Genomic DNA, 21,565 nt, shown 5'->3' with positions numbered 1-21,565 from the left:
GTATCCAAAGCTGTGCCTGTACTATTTCGCCAGAATACAGTCCACAAGTTAATATCCACAATTAGCTAACTTGACCCACACGGCCTTTTCAAGTATCTTTTAAGAGCCTTTTACTTTGATTGCATATTAAAAACTCCTTCATTTCCTTGATTCATTAAGTTCAATGCCTCCTTCACACATTTAGCAACAGCAGTATCTGGCACTTCAGTCAGTGGAACCCCTTAGGAGACCCACGGCAACCACATGAAAGGAGCACAGGCAAGTGAAAGTTGATATTTTAAAAATTTCATCCAATACAATTAATGACTTCACTAAGTAAATTTACCGCTGAATTGTACCCAACCCCTATTCTCAGAAATCACTGTACAGACTTAGGGTTCTAAGACTGCGAATCCACATTTTCTAAATGACTCATCATAACCAGACATCAAAAACCCAGTGATAAAAATCTATACCCCTAATACCTTCTCAGCACAAGCTCCTGCAATTGACCTAGAGTAGAGCAGCAGCAGCACTACCAGCTTACTTGTCTCTGAGAAGCCTGATTTGTTTTCAAATTCACTGGAATTAAGAGAGAATGAAAGATGTCCCAACGCGTGCATTGGCTTAATCAGACTCATTCATTCTTTGTTGTGCAGTGAAAACTGCCTGGGCTTTAAACTCAGTTGCGTTTACATACGAGATTTTTCAATTAAAAGTAATTTATGTGTATAATAATAGCCCATGCATTTCAAGTATTTGTGAAATAAGTCTAAAGCCTTCATTTTCTCATACGTAAACAAGAAAGGAAGTTCTTAGTAGCTGTGTATGCTAAGGAGTCAATTGTCAGTCCCAGCATTCTTGTATTCTTGTCAAAAAAAAAGTCTTTCAGAATGTTGCTACAACTTAGTAGAATTAACCGTAGACCAGCATAATACAGAAGGCAAATGCAACGACTTAAATCAGCACTTGGGCACCACAGCTATCCTGTACAGAGCCAATTTCTAAGGCAAACTTAGCAAGTCCTTTCTACAGAAGACCGTGAATCTATAGGAAGGACGTACAAACACAAAACCTGAATAAAGTTATATCTAGTTAAGGGGTAGACATAATTTGACACATAAAAAGATGCTAAAGGAGTGCAGTATGGTTCGTAGTGGGAACAAAATCTTCTCATTACCTCTATCCCGAGATTACCTGTATTATAGGATTTACGGGATATACTACTATTGCTTCATTTATTGGAAACAGCAGTGGAAAATGCGATCAGGGATCATTTATGATTGTTCAAATGCCAAGCCACTCACAGAACAGTTAAGAACTGCAAACTGAATACGCAACACCCTTACTTTTTCCCTCCTTTTTCCACCATCAGGATTGGATGATACACCGTAGCACACAAAAATTCACTGTAAGTTATAAATCTTGTGATGCGCTTTAGCCTAAAAAGTTACAAGAGGAAAGATGTGTATTCTGCCATTCCCTACGTACCTGTGGTCTTCATAGTTTCTAGTTAATCCACGTCCATCAGTCAAATTTACCACCAAGTGCATCTATCTTTATGAAATGATTCATGCTACCTTAACTAAGATCTCTTTCTCTTTTTCCTCCAAGGTTCCCAAAAACGGACAGGGGTCCATTCTTGGGACCAAAGGAATTCTTCTGTCACCTCTTCCCAAGGGACTTCAGGATTCTGTGCTGCACTCTGCACACTCACTTGACAGCTGAGGGCGAGTATAACACGACCAAAATTTAGGCATTTCTCATCACATAACCAGCTATGTACTCATTATAGTAACGTTAAATGTGTTCACCACACAAGACATTTCCAAATACCAAAGACGACCCCGTATGAGCCTTGAGTGCATCCATAAAGAACAACACAGCCTGTCCCAGCCAAAGAATATGGCTTTTTCCTTTCTTCCTACATGTGGCATTAGGGCCTGACAGGAACACTCTAGGATTTATGTCTGTAATATGCAGTTTTAAGGCCAGCTTGTTTACTGGGATCTCTATTCCGGTTGTTTGCCAGAGTTCGGTGTCCCTTATATACAGTGCAATGGTTTAAAGGACTGCTTGTTTTATTTCCTTTAATAAGATAAACAGGTACCCAGAGACAAACCAGTGCACCAGCACATATTCAGTATGGCAGAAACAGTGCCTTTCCAGTATCTAAAGGTACGGCAGGTTCTGCTTCCGGAGCCGGGGTCATATCACTGTTTTTACCTAAATATTCCACAGGTACTGGCCTAAGGGTTCAAGACCCTTAGCTTTTAAGATGCGTGCAAAATAGCACAGAATTAGCAGTAAAGAGGCAGCTGTTGAAATTTCTCCCATGGTAACAAAGAGAAGGAAAAAGTGCCAGAAAGGTTTATGTTTTAGACGACCTCCTACATTTAGAGTAGTCTATCAAATGCGTTTCTTAAGTCTGTGCATTCTGAAGTATCAGCCCAATCAACTTTTCTCGTTAAAAACACACAAAACCCAGAAAGTGGAATGGTACCTTTCACACTGTAGAGGTATAAAATGGAAAACAAAGCTTCTAAGGAAGCTCTCAGAGTAAAGAAAATAGGACTCGTAATGAGGCAGTCTAAAACTGTTCCAAGAGACGAGAAAGGAAGAATACCATTTCCAGTGATCTGTTATTTCCCTTAAAAGCCCCCTTAGAATGAAAGTAGAGCTGCCTGTATTTGAATTCAACTCCATCTGATCAAGAAAGTGAGAGACAAGAAGAAACAAAGAAACAGGTTAAAGAGAAAAGCACTTTTCATAAAGAAGGAAATTAAGTAAAAACTTTCAGTAAATCAGAGTTGTATGCCTTGCATTGTATCCTGTTTCACCAGTGAGGGTGTCACAAACTATTTGTCCACCACAGCCCTGTGCAGACCCTGTAATGCAGAAAACTCGCCCACAAACGGAGAAGATCATTTTTACATTAAGAGCTTGGCATTTTCATGAAATGTGAAGACTGAAAGCATCTTAATTTGGGGGGATAATAGAGCCTGAAATTTCACAAAATAGATTCAGGAAGTCCTATGAGAGAGAGAGTTAAAAAAGCAACACTACCTGTAGGAAGCAGCACAAGCCATGACATGAATTAAAATCAGAATTAGAATTTCTCTGTGTGTCAGCTAAAGTATATATATTTTTGATGGCACATCTATTTTATATGTTTCTGGTTCCTAAATTCTGTCATGAGAACAGCAGGAGATGAAATAAATACCAGAATACTCGAGGGAGCATGTAAATAAACTGCAAATAAAGAACAAGCCTATCCAACTTTGGGAGAAGAAACTTATTGCTAAATGTACACTGCAACAGAGAAAATGCTGTCCATTTTCAATGGATTCATTTTTATCCTGTCTGTATCTCTCCATCAGTCAGCATGACACAGCCAGACAGAGTGATTACAAACAACAACTGTGTGGATAAAAGGTAATTGGACAGGGAATCGCTTTCTCATTTTCACTGCTTAGGCTTTGCGATGCCTATTTCGTTATAGTTTCATCCTCTCTCTGCCTTGTGAGACGTGGACAAAAAAAAGATTGATGTTCTAGGGTTTTTGCTACTGATAAAGAATATATGAAGTAAAACTTACTACTTAATATTCTCTGTATTTGAGCCTGCCAACCTTACCATCAGCACCAGGCACAAAGAATAAAAGCCATCAGAAATCTGTGTGTCAAGTGTGGGATCCTCCCTCCGTACTGGCTAGTTGTCGGCAATCTGAAAGATAGATATGACTCTACCTCCAATGTAGATTATACTTCTCTAGAAGAAAGGAGAGAATCTTCTCTGAGCTCACTAGAGCAATATATACCCCAAAGCAAGCAAGACACAAGCAATCGTTACGCTATGAAAACATGGGAGGCTGTTTTCTCTTAACTAGTTGATTTGTGACTGCCCCTTATCAAGTCATATTTGAGTTGATGTGAGGTTTGGGGAGTGCCACAGAGATGACTTCTGTAAGAAAGGATCCGGAGCAGCCCCCATGTCAGAGCCAGTTTCGGCCAGCCCCAGATGTCCCCACCACATCCCCAAGCTGAGCCAATCACCAGCATTGATGATGACTCCATCATAACGTATTTAAAAAAGGGTGAAAAACGCTGTGCAGCAGCTGTGTGTGAGAGAAGTGTGGAAAATGTGAGAGAAAACCCTTCAGACATCGAGGTCAGTAAAAAAGGAGGGGGAAGATGTGCTCAGAGCAGGATTTCCCTGCAGCCAGTGGAGAAGGCCATGGTGAAAGTAAGAGAGTGGACCTGCAGTCCACAGAGGATCACATATCCACACTGCAGTCATGAAAGAGGAAGGAAGGACGGAAGGAAGGACGGAAGGAAGGACGGAAGGAAGGACGGAAGGAAGGACGGAAGTCTAACAGTCTCAACTGGGATATTTTCTCCTAATTTAATTTGTTACCAGTTAACACAAACTTTGGATTGGGGATGTTGAGTTAAAAAAAGGAGAACATACACAACTGCATAAATAGTTACATAAACACCCTTCCTTTCCCTTCCCCTCGCTCAGCTCAAGCCAGAGATGTCTCTTAGCAGCTCCCCAGTGTCAAGAACCTTTGCTTTTTGCCACAGGCTGTGCTCAATCCCTCCCAGTTCCTCCAGAGAGGAAACAGGCAGTGAAGGAGGTTGGTGTGTAATGCCTTCTTCCAGGTAGTCTGTGCTTAGTGGTCTTCTTCCACCACTCTCCTCAGCACTGTTCCTTCTTTAATGTGACAACACACGGGTCACCATTCCCTCCGCGATGACATTTTTCACCTCATTTATCTACTCTGTAACCACAGGGCTTTGAGCTCTGCCTTACCTTAAGTATATAATGCTTTCGAGCACACTTTGACTTTAAGAGAAAAGTTAACGAGTGGTAAATCCTTGAGAGCCAAAAATCAAATTCAAAGACCACTGAATTCACAAGCTGGCTGTATGAGTGTGAATTAATTTAGGATCCCTAATTTTCCAGTCATTGGCTTTCCTTCCCTGCAGGCAGTGAGCCTCTTCCACTTTCAAAGACAGTTCAGGCAAACAGTTGGGCTCAGTGCCCCAATAGCAATATCGCGCCCCTCACTCTTCTCCTATATTAACCAGATGGATTACTATCAGACTACGTTATTTGAGGAAAACAAACTCATTTTACCACACCGCTTGCAGCTCACCCTCATACAGGCTTTCCAGCATACCAGAACTACCATAGTACCGGGGTCCACGCTGCCACGCACAAAGCTTCTCTGTAGATGCCAGAACAGATATGTGCAACTACGGAGTGGACAGGAGCACTTGCAAAGCACACCAGAACTTGCAGGGAGGAGGTTAGGACTGATCCTAAACACCGATAAATTACTTTAATTGACGTTGCTACCTCCTCCACTCCATCGTATACCTCTGGCAAAGGAAGAATTTCAGTGTCTTGTAAATACACAAAGATACTGGAGTAGCCCAGCTCCTCATTGCCAGCTTGTCCAGGTTGCAAATATCTTTTTGCAGTCATTAAAATGAGATTGTGTAGCAGCAGTTCCTGCGGGGTAATTACATTTCAGTAGAGAATCTTGTGATATGGGTACATTTTCTCTCTTCTCTCCCTTTCACTTCCTCTTGCTCCCAAAACCTTCTCTAATCAATCTGAGAGGAGACAGATGGAAAAAGATCCTTTTCAAATAAAATTGCGGCTATGGAAAAGGGATTCCAACTAAAAAAAGTACCCATCAAAACACTCTGCTTTCCTATGCATCTCTTTAAAGAGTCTTGTAAATGCCAATGGAAATTATGGGGTTGATGTTTTGACAGAAGCAAGAACATCATTAAGGTAAGAGCTGTCAGCAGGTATTTTATTTTCTCCCTGAAGAATAAGGCTACTGTTTAGGCATTACTTTTTCACTAAATCTTTTTTCTTTTATTTCCACTTCACAATGCAATCTTGAAGGATAGCATGTGAACTAGATAGATTAGAACATAATAGTGACAGCTTGTGAATAAAAGTACTATAACCACACATGATTCAAAGTCAGTAGCCAGCAGAAATGCACTAATTGCCCTGCCACTGAGATAAGAGAGGAAAAGTATTCCATATCTGTGTGCTTTTCTGATTAAGGCACCCAGACAAAAGCACCCAGGTAAAATTACATAATGACAAGGTGGTACAAAAAATGTCACTATTTCAAACACATTAAATAATGCCTTTTATGGCTTTAATTAAATCAGACAGCTTTCTATATATATTTACGAATTCATATGATCTGAAGTATGAATTAGTATGGTGACTTGACTAGCAACACATATCCAGACACGTTGATGACATTCAGCACAAGCGTAGGGACCAAAGTATGGGCAATCTTGTTCGATGGATAACACCAGAGTCTTTCATCTTAACAGGTGGAAGACGAGAAATCAGAGCCAAGGTACAACCTAGCTCAGGGAGCAGGCTTAGGAATAAAGCCACCGGCTTCACAGCAGGGTCTACAGATGCTGCCAACCTTACTGCCACCAGCAAAGTCCAGAGGACGAGCAAATTATCACCACTGTAATTCAAGGTAATGGCATTATAGGTCCGTTATTGGCTTAATAGGTGTCGTCCACTGGAAACTCAGGACCACCCTCAAACAAGGTCTTTGTATTAATAACGGAGAAGTTCAAGAAAGCACAATAGGGCTTAGGAGACAACTGTCGGCAAGAAACAAATAAAGGAATGAGACCAAGGAGCCAAATCTGATGAACTATAGAGGGAACAAGACAGAGAACTTTTGTCCAAGGCTTCTGAAGCACCAATGGGTGCTGCTGAAAGGAATGATGCCTGGAGTCACACTTATTTTAGGTCAGTCCACAGTGCCAAACACTGCTACCAGTAGGATCCAGCTGGGAGGATTCAAGTCCAAATCCAGCAATTACGGCACCGAGAGGAACTGCATTTCTTGAGAGAGACACAGAATATTTAAGGTTAATTCAGAGAAAATTCCTGCAAGATACTCAGGAACCCAGTGATGCTTATTTAATCCACCACACAGAATAAGAAATAAATCATTTCCCAAGGAAACGTTACATGTCATTTTGGCACAGAAGATTAGAGAGGTCAAGTAGATCTGCTAGAACAGACTCCTCGGAAGACATTTATCAATAAACTAAAGGGTTGAATGAGAGAGTGGAAATGGAGGTTATTTCTTATTCAGGAACAATATAATAGATATTTATGCTCTGTACTAATTTGTTTTATGGTACTTAGTCAAAAGTCCTTATTTAGTTATTAAAAAGACATGTGGCATGTGAATAAGTATTGTTAGATGCCTTAAATAAAGAAGCAAAGGCTTTTTCTCTAGAGGAAGCGCAAACATGTGAGTGAATGACTCAGATATTTATGCTCCCTATTTAAAATAAAACTAGCAGGCTTTTACAGGAACACAGTGTTTCCAGATACGTAAAAATATTCATTATTATATCTGTAGTTTCCAGCCAATACAGAAGTTTTTACTTGTTCTAGTTGATACACTGCTTTAACTTCATTCATGTGGCACATAATAGTGATGAACAATACCTCAGGGAGTAAAAGACTTCCTGAAATCAAAATTGTTTTACTTTCACAGTAAATACACTAGGGAAGAGAGTGGACAGATGCAAAAAAATGTGCATTATACATAGAAAACCTGTTTGGACAAATAAGCTCATTCATCATAGGTAGTAGAGCAGGTTTGCAGATATTTCCATCCTTACTTAACTGTTAAAAAATGTGCGAGACAGTGCATCCTCAAATCTCTAGATCATGCTCTCAAAAATCGCTAGCCACGCATTTTCTCAAAGCACGTATCACACACATGCACCAATTTGGTGCAGACTCTTAGGGAAAAAAAAAAACCCAACATCTGGTTCAATGCAATCAAATCAACACAAAATTAAACAAAAATTCTAAAATTACTCATTTTTAACTACTAAAAAAAAGAATCCACACAGGCTTTTCAGCTTTTCCAAGGACATTCACAGCCCAAATTTTTCAGATAGAAACAGATGGCAGTGCTATTTACTGTAGTTTCTTTTCCTCCAAAAACCCACAAAGAAAAAGCTGTTTTCAAGAAGTTTCTTCCTTTCTAATCATTTAACAGTAAAGTGTCTTGCACTAAAATAAACCTTGTTAGCCCAGGCAATCTGACCATATTAAAAATGAACTAGCTTTAACTAAAGTCTGTCTTTAAAGAGCAGGAAAGGCTTTTGCTGACTGATTAAATTTGAGCTCCATTTTTCAATTGATACGTAAAATATGATTTGGCTATAACAGACGTGAACTTCAGATAACCCAGGCTCTATGTTAATGGTCTGCCTGCCTTCACTTGAAGAAACTAAAGAGTTCAAACTTTCTGTCAAGCCCAGCAGTATGAGCCTGTGGGCTGATGCTAAAGTGACTTCAACAAGCAGCAATATTCATCTAAAAAAGTCATAGAATAGTTTGGGTTGGAAGGGACCTTAATCATCATCCAGTTCCACCTCCATGTGATGGGCAGGGACATCCCACTGGCTCAGGCTGCCCAAGGGCCATCCAACCTGGCCTGGAACACCTCCAGGGATGGGGCAGCCACCTATTCCAGTGCCTCACCACTCTCGTCATGAAGAAATTCCTCCTTATGTCTAGTCTAACTCTGCCCATCTCCAGTTTATAGCCATTACATCTCCCTTCAGCTCTTTCACTCCACAGAAACTGTGCAATAGCAGTGATTCAAGTAAAAATATTATGGATTACTTTTGCAAGAGTTATGGCTCTAGGACAAAAGAGAAACTTATTTTCCCTTTTTACAGTCCATCATGTGACTACACAAAGATTAAAATACAACAATTCCTTCCTACGGACAAAGACTCCCAGCTCCAAGTCTCATCTATTTATTCCAGAAAGTACTTTAGAGCCATGTTTCCTGGTCAGGACATAAGAATAGGACAGAAGGAGTGAAGCAGGATGAACTGGGCAAGAGAGGAGAGATACAGTGGGAAGATCAGTGACGTGTAAAGTTCTGGTTTCAACGGATGTGCAAAAGAATGCAAGAAAGGGTGGATTTATGTGCATATGTACCCCTGCACAGGGTTAGGGATGGCTGACACTCCTACAGATGGTGGAAGCCGACCACTGTCAACTATGTCGGAGAAGCTTTGATGAAGCCCTCTGACATCCATCTAGATCTCATCCCAAAACAACCCTCAGTGCAAATGAACCACAAATGAATTTTCTTATTGTGTAGGGCCGCGTTTAAGAGGTGCACGCAAACAAAAAGTGTGTATCCCTGATACAGCAGATTAACTTAACTTCCAGGATCACAGAACAAAATGCAGAGATTTAAACAGCAACACTTGTCAGGACTTAAGGATACAAATGCACTTCCCTACAAAACGCTGTTTTCCTTTTCTTCTTGGATATATTTTTGGTGCAATATTAACCATGCCCTATCCTTCCCAATTTTATTACTCTAATTAAGTTTGCATTTGTTAATTTTCCTGAAAATTGAACCCAGCAGGGTTTTACTGAACACTTTTTTTTTTTTTTTTTCCTCTCCAAATGATGATTCCAAACAGGAATATAATATCATCTATGATGAAAAGCAGGCTACAGACCCTACCAAGGTATGTGACAACTCATTTAACATACAAATTGTTTGAGGTACTCTTTCAGGTAAGTGATACTAATGCACTGCCACATTTGATGCCATTAGCCTCAGGGCCCCAAGCACAGTCATTTAGGTACATACCATGTTAAGTCCCCTGGGTTCAGTTTTTCATGAATGTTAACAAATACTCCGCTGCAAATCTAAGGCTGTAAGCGCTTGCTTTCACGCGTGGGATACAACACATAGCAAGATTAGCACCTATGTCTGCACTCCTGGATGACTATATTACCTGTCCTAACTATATAGACTATTTTAAGATTATTGTGGCAAACAGTGACAGCCACTTCAGAAATGATAAGAAATAACATGCGCATTAAGTGATATTTAGCACAGCTATTTTGAACATTCACTTTAGTGGTTTATCAAAATGGCCTCAGAGAGAATCACAGAATAGTCTGGGTTGGAAGGGACCTTTAAGATCATCCAGTTCCAACCCTCCTGCCACGGGCAGGGACATCCCACTAGATCAGGCTGCCCAAGGCCCATCCAACCTGGCCTTGGTTGGATGCAAGAGCAAGTGTCTTAGTCAATTATGTAGTTAACTGAGAAAAGTAGACTCCTCTGAGAGGAAGGACTGCTCTGCTCAAGTTTAGGTACTCTGCTCTGGCGGATAGGATGCCATGTGTTGCCAAACTAACCACCAGATTTCTGTTTGAACACTTCAGAAAATTACAAACACTACTAGAATTTCTGCCTTTTAGTTTTCCTCCTGTCTCCATCTATTCGCAAAGGTCTAGCAAATATCCAATTTGACTATCAACCGTGCATCTAGAATGACTTTCTTCCTTTAAGGAGCTTTCAAGCACAGGAGATTCTCGGTGAGTAGCATATATGCTACTATGATGCTGAATTGATTTCTGAGTAGCATCTTTAATCAAAGCTACCCACTCAGGTCAGACAGAGAATGCCATGTACCAAAAAAAATACACCTAAACCTAAACCAAATCAAACAAAAGAGTATCCAGATCTCCAAGTATGGCATACACTTTTTAAAATAACCACTAGGTAATACCTGGCGAGAAAACAGTAAAAGAGCTAAGTGTTCTGTTCCTTTACAAGCATATAGCTCCACTAGCCAAACTGTACACCACATAGTCCAGTTTTGTCACATATAGATGACCTTTTGTGTAAAAGGAACTTCAAAGATGAGCAAATCATGACGGAGTCTGCACTGATGTTGTGTTTTGATCTAAAGTAGAATCAGTTTTCTAATTTCAGCTCAGTTTTGTCTGAGTAACTTCATTTTCTGAAAGTCAACTGCATGTTTTTCAGGCAGTGTTTCTCTCCAGCAGGGATCACACGGGGCACTGGGATGCAGAAAGGTGATGGCTTATCATTCTTCCTATAGAAACAAAGGCCATCCTAAAGCTGATGGAACATCAAGTCAGAAGAACAACAAATGGTGACACTTGCAGGGAGGAGTGGATAGGACAGGGGACCCAAACTGACCAGCAGAGGATTCCATCCCACGCACATCACAGTGTGGATAAAATTGAGGGATCACAAGGGTCTCTCTCTTCTTCGAAGGCCAATGGCCAATGAGGACCTCATCTGCCTTTTTGCCTTGATCCCAGAACTGTGAGCTCCTGAATCCAGTTCCTGGGTCCAGCTCCCTCCTGCCACTGATATTCCCCACCATCTGCTCTTGCAGCCCCCTTGGTGACATAGTCATCAAGGCAGTGTATATGTGTAATCTCATATATTTACATATATTTAATCATTTTCTTATTATTTTTTCATTATTAGTATTGTTTCATTAAAGCTGTTTTAGTTTTAGCTTTCAACCCACAAGTCTTTGTCATCTCATTTTTTTTCCCCTTTCCCCAGAGTGGAAGCTGCAGGGGGCAGGAACTGGTAGCCCAATAGCTGCCAAATTGGTCCAGGCTAGGGCTAAACCATGGCAAATGATCAATGGGACCACACGAACGCATGGAGGTAATCAACAGTTGTGCTGCTAGTTAGGTTCTTTGGTGTTCTGTACTAAATACAGTTTTGGAGTTTCTTTTGATGTTTTTGTTACTCAAACACATTATTGTTGCAAAGCACTTCTGAATCATAGTTTGATCATAAAAGTTGTCTCATTTCTCCCAATGGACAAAAACATAGTATCTCACACATCCAGTAACAAGGTGAACTTCTTTTTCCTCTCAATTTGTGATACGACTGCCTGGAACATTACACAAACAGTAAGAGAAAGAACACATTAAAGACTTCAACTTGTACAGATCTGACACCAAATTCTGCTTAACGATGCCCAAGTAATTCTAGTTTAATGAGGGAGCAAAAGTAAGAAAGCAACATTTTGCGTACAATATTCTCATTGCTTGCTTTTGAGATAAGCTGGCTTTCCTCTTAAGCTTCTTACAAAAATACACAGAGAGAAATGGGTATCAATAGCACAGTCCCAACGCAAGGAAATGCACTACTCTGACTGTAAATGAATCTCTACTATTTTGGAGTAACCCTGGCAACTCAAATGTCTTACTGGTCAATTATTAGTTATTTTCTCCATTCACTTCTACCAGAATTACCTACTGTGTTTTTCTTTGTTCATACTGGAAACACAATAAATATACTCTGCAGAAACCACAGGGCCATTTGCCTTATCTTGCTGACAAAATTTTGATTGATATAAAGAAAATTGGCACCTCACCTGCAGCAAAACTTTTTGATGTGGACAGCCGTGTCAATGAGTGGATAATATTATGGCCTGTCACTTGAATTGTGGCTCTAGAGAGCAGCTAATGAGAAGGAACAGTAACGGGGGCATATAAAAATGCACATACCAGTGAACACAGCAAATGCTGGAGGTTGCTAATTTAGTGTACAGAAGCCATTTGAAGTAAGTTACACATATAATACCTCACCAACTGCACAGTGTGAAACTTTAGAGGGGAAATTCTTCATGCTTTCATATGATCTTCAGATCATAGAATGGTTTGGATTGGAAGGAACCTTAAAGCCCACCCAGTTCCACCCCCCTGCCATGGACAGGGACACCTCCCATTGGATCCGGTTGTTTAAAGCTCCATCCAGCCTGGCCTGGAACACCTCTAGGGATGGGATCTATCTTCACCAGTCAATACTTAGCTTTTTATTCCAAGTTTTTATGATAGAGTTTCAGAGTACCCTGCAGATCACAATAGTCTTTCCACCTTACACCTCTCTCCTGGGCTGGATATTTGATTATTTTCAGTTTAAAGCTCAGCCTTGAAACATACTTCTTGATTTAGGCTGCTCCCTATGAGAAACTCCAAAGTATTACACTGAAAGATCAATTCTTTCTCTTTTCTCACAAAATGCATTTGAGGCTTTAATAAATGCCAGAAATTCCAATATGCTGCACGCTGTGCTGTTCCCCATGATAGCTGTAATGATGGGTGATAGGTCTGGGTATTTCCACAAAAAGCATTCCAGAGCCTGCAAGAAATTGGGGAAGATTGAAACTACCACATGATACTCAAGCAAAAAAAGATAAATGGTGGGAGAGCCAGCACCAAATAAGATCTGAGTCTCATTTATCCCAGAAGTATACTCATTCCATTTTCACCAAAGTACCAGTTCACCTAGTTGCTGGTGACACAGACTGGCTGCCAGTGCTCACAAAATCTTTCTGCTTTATTTTGATCAGGTTTAAAGCACAGAAATGCAAGCACATGGAATTCTGAAAAACTTTTGCTAAAATCTAATTAAAAATCAGGAAAATTTACCTCCTAGATTAATTCCTGATCTCCATAGCACATGATAAGAAGCTGAGAAACAAAGATGACGGTGGTAGAGTTTGTAGTTGTCAGAACAAAAAGGCTACAGGCAATATCACTTCATCGATATCTTTGCTCACATATTTGCTAGGCAGTTCAACGCCGATAAAACAGCCCATATCTGGCACAGCACTCATCCACTGATCCAAAGGGTAGGGAGAGAAGGTCTGCAGAAGCTCCCATATTTCCCCAAAATATCCCAAATCTGATATGCCAGGGAACACATCCTGATACTATGGGACAAGTCCAGCCTTCGTGGTACACACAGGCATTACTACAAATCTGGTGCAAGAGCGCGCATAAAGCTATTTGCAGGTCCCAATTATGAGAGCTCTCCTGTGACATAGAAATTCCTTCTGTAGGGCTCAAGACATTTCTTTTTGTCTTTTTGTGACTGACCAAAAGGCTGTCTGATAATAATAATAAAAGAAAAAAAACTTCCATCAAGTTTCCATTAGCTATTCCTTGAGACACACCGTCTTATCCATACATTTATTATTTGTCACTGAATTGAGTCCAGAAGTTCATCGTGTAGGCAATGACCACCTCCTGCCACATGAAACAATATGAAACTTTCTTTGCAGGGAATTGAGCTTTTTCTTAGCCATGCAAAACTTATTTATAGTACCTTTCTTTTTCACTGCTAAAGAGACTCGTGTTAGAGTTCATGAGAGGAAATCAATCTATGTGCCTACAAGTTTCCCATTCCATAGCAAGAAAGGGAACAAACATCGTAAGCAAGAGTATTCATTGGGGAAACAAAAGAGAACGTTTCACAAATAGATGTTGAAAGTCCAGGTTGAGATACTTTCCCCAGAACTGATAGCAGTACTTCAACAGAACAAAGGACCTTGCAAAGATACTTAAGACACGTAAGTTAACTGAACAAATCCAAGATCACGGTCAATCCAAGTTCCTACACAACAAAACATTCGCTACTTCAAGAGTTATTATATTTAGCAGAAAGACTTAAGATGTGACTGCCAGATGCAAAAGCTGGAAACATTGGACTGGAATAAGGTACAGACACAAAGCAGTGAAAATAATTATTTAAAGAGCTTGCTTAACGTTGTTGAGATTTTCTGTCCTTCAAAAACTTTTAATTGTGATCAATCCCTTCTGAAAACTATTCTGCTTTATTCGTAAGGTATTGCACGCAATGCAAGGATGACTGGTAAATACTATGGCTTGCTTATTGCAAAGGTCAAATTGATGTTTCTTCTTTCTCTCATTACAGCTGTGAGATAAGACATATCAAAAACAATAAAACTTCCTTGTGAGTATAGATCTCCTACCCCTGGGGCTGAGGCATGCAAAAAATTCAGATCCTCTATTTTGAAAGTAAATCTTGGAAAAGAGAATAGTCTACTTCCTACTGAAACTATCAAAGCTTTAATGAAGAGTATTAAAATCTCCTTTATGCTCAGGAAATACCAATAATCCTATTGCAAAGACTATAACAGTGCTGTGATTCCAAGCAGACGACATAAAAAAGGAATAATCGTGAATTTGAGGATAATTTTATAACGGAATGAGTTGCCTCAGACTCCTTGACTAAATGCAGTGTTAACTAATGATAAATTATATCCAACCGGCAGAGCTTTGGAGCGGGCCATGTATAAGGGGAAAAGATTCTATCTTAGGAGACAAAAGAATATTTCTCTCCTAATTACTATCAGTGCGCAATTCAGTGTTAGATAGCGGAGTTAAGCCCTGTCTGCCTTCAACATGTGTCACTTGACCCACACAGCTTTTAATGCAGCCCTGTCCACTCTTAGCAGAATGGACACTCTTAGGCAGCAGAAAATAAACAAAGCACTCAATCATGAGACCATTTATAAAACCAAGACCCAGACAGACTCTCAGAGCTTTGAATGCACAATTTAATATTGGCATCAAGCGAACATCCCCGTTCTTAAATCCTGATAAAGAAATTACTGAAAAATATTACATTTAGGGCTTCTGATAGTTAGATATATAGATATTTATACAAAATGCTTATCCACTACAAGATTTCAGCTCTCAAGAGCACAAGGGTTTGTGACTAGGAACACTAATCATAAAACTTCCCACAAGCTAAGCGATTGCTGCATGCTCTGAGTGGCCTAACCAACCGGCAACAAAACCAACATACCATATTCTAGGTCATCCCTATGGCACCATATTCTTGTCACAAGGCAAAGAAAAGCAAATTGTTTTCAAGAGCGATCAAGCAAAGTAAAGGTACGTAACAGAGGTAAGGTTAAGTAGAAGGGAGATGGCAGAAAACTATGTAAGAGCAGGCACAGAAGCACTTATATTTAGAAGTTCAACTTCAAACTCATGGAAAATACTAACAAATCACTAATTTGTGAGCAACCTGCCTCAGAAGACTGAATAACACCATGCTGCTGATTAAAAGGCAGTATGATTTGGTCAGCAGTGTTCACCAGGGTCAGTCAAAAGAACTCATAAATAGCAGCACCAACAGAGAAGGCTTTGCCATAATACGAAGGAAAGAAAAGAGAAAATTAAGGAAATAGGCAATCCAAACCTCTTTCATTTTTATTTGTGTCTGTATCCCGCTGAGTGAACAAACAGTTGGTAATTGTAGTTTGTCACGTAATTCCATATTAGCTGCAGGCTAATAAATAGGACAGTAAAGCATATGCAAAGACTGATTTATAGGATCCAAAGAGAGATAGCCTAAGTCTTGAAGCTATTTGCTTCTTTCTGACATACAAACCAGCACTGATGGAAAGTTTCCTGCTGAGAAAGACAGAGAGACAAGAGATGCATTGAAGAGAAACTTGGTTAAAGGAAAAAAAAAAAAGAAGAAAAAGCAATAACTTCAGAGAGGGATTTTTACGTTATTTGTACAGCATAGCAGAACACAATGCTGCAGTTGAAATAATTCTCATTAAAAGGAAAGCTAGAAAAATCAGCAACATTAGGAGAGATCTATGAACAAGTCAAGCCAGAGTTCTGCGAGGTCCACCCTGAAGGTGAACAGCATAGCTGTTCAGCAGGCAGTATGGACTGTAGAGAACTAGGAAGCGTCTTATTATGGGATTTATTTGCTCAAAGTCATAGGCTACAAAAAAAATAGTTCAGGGCTTGCTGTCATCAACACCCTGTTTAACTGTTGCTCAGTAAGTTTCTGCTCTTAGATCCAAAGTATTCTTTAACAGTCACCGTTGGACAGGGATAACAGGCAGGATGGGATCTGAATCAGTGAACCAACACCAGTAAGAGAAAGGAGCAAGTGGTGGTATCTTACATGGCAGAAGATTAGGGCATCAGATCAAAGCTAAAACCCAGCACAACGAATTTTGGGGTGGTGATTCTATGAGAAATGTATCTCACCACCTTAGAGCTAGAATGGATGCTAGAAAATTATTTGTTCATAAAAAAATGAAGCATTCTTCAGTTGCGGAGAGATGGAGGAGGATTGTACAATCTCAATTCAAAACTGCAATTTTGGTTATTTTCTTGTCTGAAACAGTCACACATATCAAAAAATACAAATATTTTACCAAGTTAAACATAGCTTCATACAAGGAAAACTATTTCTTAGAGTCTGGAGGGAGAAGAAAACAACCCTGAGATATCTCCTCACTACTACTGGCTATTAGAGCTTGTTTTAAGACCAGTGAGGACTCCTCTTCCCATGACTTACAGTCAGCACAACAGGAGTTGACATCAGCTGTCTGCTCACAATGCCACAGCAACAACTGGTCTCCAAGACACATCTCAGAGGCTGAAGACAATTCCAGAAACAAGGAAGGAAGAAACAGATTTCCATAACATCCTTCATCCCTGGGAAACTCAAAAACGTCTAGTCAAGTCTCTTCTGCTTCAAAAAGATTTTTCCTTAATCTTTCTCCATTTTATAATGCAAGTGTGCATTCTCAAAACTGGAACCTATTTATAAATTACACATTAATCACTACTGAAGGCAATGGCTTCATTCCCCAGTTCTACTTTTGCAGTTAAATAGAAGGAGAAAGAAATATTTCCTTTAGAATAAAAACATACATCATTCACACTGCAGATTTATGTGAAACCATGTCTTTGTTTTCCGATCTCCCCTACCCACTTCACAGGAAGACATTAAGTTGGACTGAAAGAAAAGAAAGTGGAGTTAAAGCTCTTGATGAGAGTGAATGAGTGCTTGTAGTCTCTTTGTCTTCCCTCTTCTCATCACAAACTCATCTAATGATTAAAACCGAGTTAAAGCAACTTCTATTGGAGTACACTGAACTAGACAATTAAACAGAGCAATGTCAAGTTCAAGTAATTACTTGCCAGATGCGAACACCGAGGAAGGGTGTATTGCGTTCCCTACACCACTGTGACTGCAAAGAAATAAAGGAATGGAAACAGCTTTTTCAGACACATTGCAATCATAAAGCTATTTTCCCTTGTTCAGTAATTTCAAAGGCAGCTTAAACTTCATAAATGGTTCACATGCGCGCACACACACACACACACACACACAACCTGTTCTGTTCTAGCGCAGCGAAAAAAGAACAACACCGTTACAAGCTTTATCAGATCTACACTTCTCATGGTACAGCACAGGTAAATTCTGCAGGTTGAATCTATTTGCATAAACTGAACAAAAAAAAAAAAACAAAATAAAGACACAGCACACAGCCTGAGGGGAACGCTCATTATCACAGCCTTACCAATACCATCGGTTGTGCCAGCAAGAGAATTTCTCCTGTTTGCAAGGTGATAACTTCGAGGACCTTGATTAATGTGCATTACTCAGGCAGATGAATTCAGATCTACCAAGCAACTTCTGTGATCTGCATGAGTGTGATAAGTAGCTGGAAGGCATGAAAATTCCTATCTGAACTTATTAATGCATACTAGAAAAAATAGTTTCTAACAGTAAAATCTAAAATGTACATGTGCTATGGCTGAGCTTATCTCCTAAATCGTTCCAAGAGAAGGAATGGACTTGGTCTTCCAGACACTCTGATGGCAGAACAGGATCAGTACAATACGGTGCCTATTTTTCGTATCAACATCTCCAATATCCCGAGTGAAATATGGGGACGTGGGTATCACCACAGAAACAGTGGTTATATTGACCCCTGAAGATCACTGATGACCCCTGATCCTGTTAGTTGCAGTGAGTACATTTGGCACGTATGCCTTTGGGTATAGAACCACACATGCATCACACATGAAAATTAATGGGAAAAAAATAAACAAATCAACAAACACAAACTTTAAAGAACCTTTTTCATAATCAGCACCTCTCTTAGTACTTGCTTTACATGAAGAGAAAGACTTTGGGGATTGTCAGCACCCTAAAACAATTCTATTGAAGGCAATTAAATTTTAATCCCTGGAACAAGCTCTACTCTATGGTACGTGCGTAATGCCATGTTATACACTTTCATACCTACACTGCACTTGTTTTATTCAAGAAAACCTATGAAGGGCCTGACGGACCATTTCTAGGTCCAGTTCCAACCCAAGATCAGACTCAGCTGTAGAACGGAAATGTTTTTATTTCTTAGTACTTCTAAGCTCCACAAAGTTCTTTTTTTCCTAAGAGGACTTCCTGCTGTTTAATAATTAACTCAAACTGCTCTGGACACAGCTCCAATAATAACTACTGAGATAATCAAAATACCTGCAGAGCTTTTCCTTGATGAGTCTGCCTTATAATTGTGAACCTGGAATTTGTGCAGTATATTTAACACTAGAGAAACTGAAATATATATATTTATCTAAAAGTCTAATTATTTAGCATGCTTTTCACAATTTCTCAACTCTGGAAAATTGATAGAGGGGTTTTTTTGTGCTACTTTTTTTGCTGTTTGTCTACGTGTTTGTTTTGGTTTGTTCTGTGTTAGTTTTGGTATGGTTTTGGTTTTTTTTAATTCCAGTGCTCACATTTTAGAAAAAGACTCAAATTGTTGGAGCGTTTTCCATTGCATACCTGGAGAGTTAATAAACAGACAGTGCAATTACAGTGACAAGTATCGTCCCAGAAAAGACTTACAGAAAAAATAGTAAACAGCTCTGAAAAAGAAACCACCTCTCCTCCCTCTGGTGTCACCGAAAGCATCAGTTTCTCGCATCTAAAAATCTGAAAAGTGACTGATGACAGATGAGCTCTCCCCATTATGACAAGGATGACAGATGCTGTGATATTCCCTTTCTATCAGATTTCCACAGATCCTACCATTTACTCAGTAGTTAATTTAGGCATCAAAAATTTCCAAAAGGGATCCATAAAAAGAAAAAAACCCAAACGGTTGCAAAGAAACCTACACATACAGTTTAAAATGTGATTTACAAACTTACTTAACTTGGCAGCTACCCAGGAAGGACGCAATCATTAAGACATACCTAAAATGATAAGATTCCAGCCAATTTCCACAGTATTTTTAAACAATATTATACAAGCAAATCTGAAATTTAGTTCGGAATATAAGTAACTGCTACACAGCTTTTACTTAAAAGAAAATTACAGACCAGAAGCATTCCATTCATATGCGATCGGTATATCAAGACAGAAACTCTGGTGGTTTTTTTTTGAAAACCACCTTCTGCAAAATTGTATTAAATTACTATATGAGCAACAGTGAAAGATAAGAAATAGAGAAGAGCTATTTCCACTGAAGCACCAAAGGATGGTACAGTATACAGATGGAAATGATAGGTTTCTCTGCTTCACTATTACGATTCTAGAGTGCAAAGGGAAGAATAAATATATTATCGTTTATACAAGCCTTACAAGGGAGTCAGAAGACAGAAATGTATTAGCATAGACAGCAAACAGCTCTATGGAAAAGTATTTTCACAGTACTACAAAGGTATCTCCTGCCACTAAATATATGGTAATTATTTGAAGCTAGTAAATTGCTAATTGATGAGAAGCCAAATATGAGCTGGCAATGTGTGCTCACAGTCCAGAAGCAACCATATCCTGGGCTGCATCAAAAGCAGCGTGGCCAGAAGGGAGGGAGGGGATTCTGCTCCTCTGTTCCTCTCTTGGGAGAGCCTCAATGTAAGAAGGAGATGGAGCTGTTGGAACGGGTCCAGAGGAGGCTACAAGGATGATCTGAGGGCTGGAGCACCTCCCATACGAGGAGAGGCTGAGAGAGTTGGGGTTGTTCAACGTGGAGAAGAGAAGGCTCTGAGGAGATCTTATAGTGACCTTCCAGTACCTGAAGGGGCTACAGGAAAGCTGGGGAAGGACTTCTTACAAAGGCTTGTGGTGATACGACGAGGGGCAATGGGTACAAACTGGAGAGGGGCACGTTTAGACTGGACTTAAGGAGGAATTTCTTCACCATGAGTGATGAGGCACTGGCACAGGTTGCCCAGGGAAGTCATGGCTCCCCCATCCCTGGAGGTGTTCAAGACCAGGTTGGATGGGACCCTGGGCAGCCTGAGCCAGGGGGACATATCCCTGCCCATGGCAGGGGGGTTGGAACTGGATAGGCTCTAAGGTCGAACTCCAACTATTCCATGATTTTTTGGTATAATTTTCCACTAAGTACTTTACAGTAATAAGTTCTTCATAAAGACGTCACATAAACAAGTAATGGGGAGGACTTAAGGAGTAGCAGAAGGTGGGGCATGTTTAGTTTCACTCATCATTTCACTTGCTAAAACAGTTATCTATTGTTCCAGTGTTGGGTGTAGAAGTAGTGCATGTATTTCAAAGCAAGACTTCCTTTTTTTGTGTCTACCATATATTACCATTCAATATTGAGGAATGAAAATTACTCTCTCCTTTCTCAATAGTAAAATAAAACACCTTATGCATAGGAAAGCAAACAGATCTTTACATTAAAAAGATACATAGTAACAGTTTTAAGTCTTAACATTTGCTGAAGAAATCCCCTGTAACTCTGTGTACAACTGATCAAGAGGAGCATGTGAAAAATTGAGTATTAACTTGGATTTAGTAGGTTTAGGGGCAGGACTACCAATTGACCAAAACTTCAATTGCAGACTAATTTAATGTATACCCAAGTATATTATTGCAATTCAATAAACATCTCTTCAGAATTAAACAATTCCAATCTACCCTCATTTCAGCCCATGTTCTTGCATTACAAATTTGCTATTATCCACACTAAAATTAGTCAGACTGTTTGGAAGCACTCATCCATGCAATCCCAGAGTGTCACAGTGCTGCCTCATACTAATCTCAAAGAAATCACTTAACCTTACC

At 39.8% G+C, this 21,565-nt stretch overlaps 1 protein-coding gene across 10 annotated transcripts in view; it reads right to left on the bottom strand.

Annotated features, from left to right (window-relative positions):
* PTPRT (protein tyrosine phosphatase receptor type T) overlaps positions 1-21,565 on the bottom strand; it is a 452,370-nt gene that overhangs the window by 247,375 nt on the left and 183,430 nt on the right. The gene's annotated exons all lie outside the window — the stretch shown is intronic.

Source organism: Cuculus canorus, chromosome 16, assembly GCF_017976375.1.
Source record: "Cuculus canorus isolate bCucCan1 chromosome 16, bCucCan1.pri, whole genome shotgun sequence".
NCBI lineage: Eukaryota > Metazoa > Chordata > Aves > Cuculiformes > Cuculidae > Cuculus > Cuculus canorus.
Note: the sequence above shows the minus strand (reverse complement) of the source record. Positions and strands in the feature narration are given on the sequence as shown.